The sequence below is a fragment of the Dreissena polymorpha genome, chromosome 2 (genome assembly GCF_020536995.1).
Source record: "Dreissena polymorpha isolate Duluth1 chromosome 2, UMN_Dpol_1.0, whole genome shotgun sequence".
Taxonomy (NCBI): domain Eukaryota; kingdom Metazoa; phylum Mollusca; class Bivalvia; order Myida; family Dreissenidae; genus Dreissena; species Dreissena polymorpha.
The window spans coordinates 16,677,496-16,678,979 of NC_068356.1; positions in this window are offsets into that span (position 1 = coordinate 16,677,496).

Genomic DNA, 1,484 nt, shown 5'->3' on the forward strand with positions numbered 1-1,484 from the left:
AAAAGACAGGTTTTAAGGTAGAGCCAGTGTAATGATTTCCCGAGATTTCGACGAAAATCGAAGAGCCTTTTACCAGTTTACTTATGGAGATCTAATTTAAGCAGATACTTTATGAGAAATTGTCCTGGCCGAGTGGTTAAGGCGATATACTAGATTATTTTTTGATCTTCCCGCGAAGGTTCGAATCCTGCCGACAACGCATACTTTTTGCGACGCGTTTATCTCTTTTCTAACGTAATTTGATTAAATATAACATATAAGCTGTGCTTATTGTTAAATAGTAGTCTGGTTTTCCAGCAATAACACAAACATTGCAATAACTTCATGTATAAACCAAGCTTTGCATCGAAGTACAAAATGTTCATATTTTCACTAGCGCCATGCGCTCGCGAAAATATAAAAAAGTAAACGGTACATCTGTCTATTTCTTGGTGTTTTTGCTGTATATAGTGTATGCATAAAAAGTTCAAAATATTACTAAATGATACTATTTTGAATTTTCTGACACTTTGTTTTAACCATCCCAATTTCTACTTGGCTGAAACCACTTACATATCATGGCGCTCTTCCATAGATAACAAGTTATAAAAAATAAATGTCTGTAAAGGAATACTTATTTCATCTTGTTTAAACTTAAAACACCTTTACTGCATCTGTACACACCAACATCATGCCCATATTTAGAAATCTGGATGAATAATGGAACTTTCATATACCCCAGGGGTGCAAATAAACTGGACAAAAGCCGAGCGTGGGGGTTGTTTTGAAAACAATCAGTATCAAATTATGGAAAGACTACTTTGCATGTAGTTCAGTGAAATGATGCTGATTAAGAAAATAATACATAAGATTATATTTGGAAAGGTGCCCATTACAGTGCCTCTACCTTAAACATTATTTAAAAATCATGTGAATACGTACTTATATGTGTTTATGTATGTGTTTCGTATTGTCGTGTGCAGCATGAAAAGACGGTAAATACACGGACGAATAAACAGATTTGAATAAATTTTTCTTAAAAGCGATGCGATTAGCGTCCCAAAATGGGCTGTTTATTGGCATGCCGATATGCAATCCAGATGGAACCGTATGATGTTAATTTGGGCTAGCCCATATAGGAATCACATGCTCATGTTGGCTTGGTCATTACTGAAGAAAAGTCAAAAGTCGGGATCGATCATAAGTGCGTAAAACGCAGATCTATTTACGTCTGAATATATGTAGTTTTGTTTATTAGTTTACACCAAATACAATTTCATTAGGTTAACGCAGGACTATATTGTTTAATGCTTCCTTGATGCAGTTATAAATAATACGAGCAGAAATTTTCATGTATACTGATATATCTTGATATACTCACATGCTATTAACATTCAGCAAGAAGCGGCGGTTCGACGAAAGACTTACAAACAGGATATGCGTATTTCGAATTGTGTGCGACAACTAATAAGTTTTGTTTTATGTCAACGTAGGTTCGCGTTAAG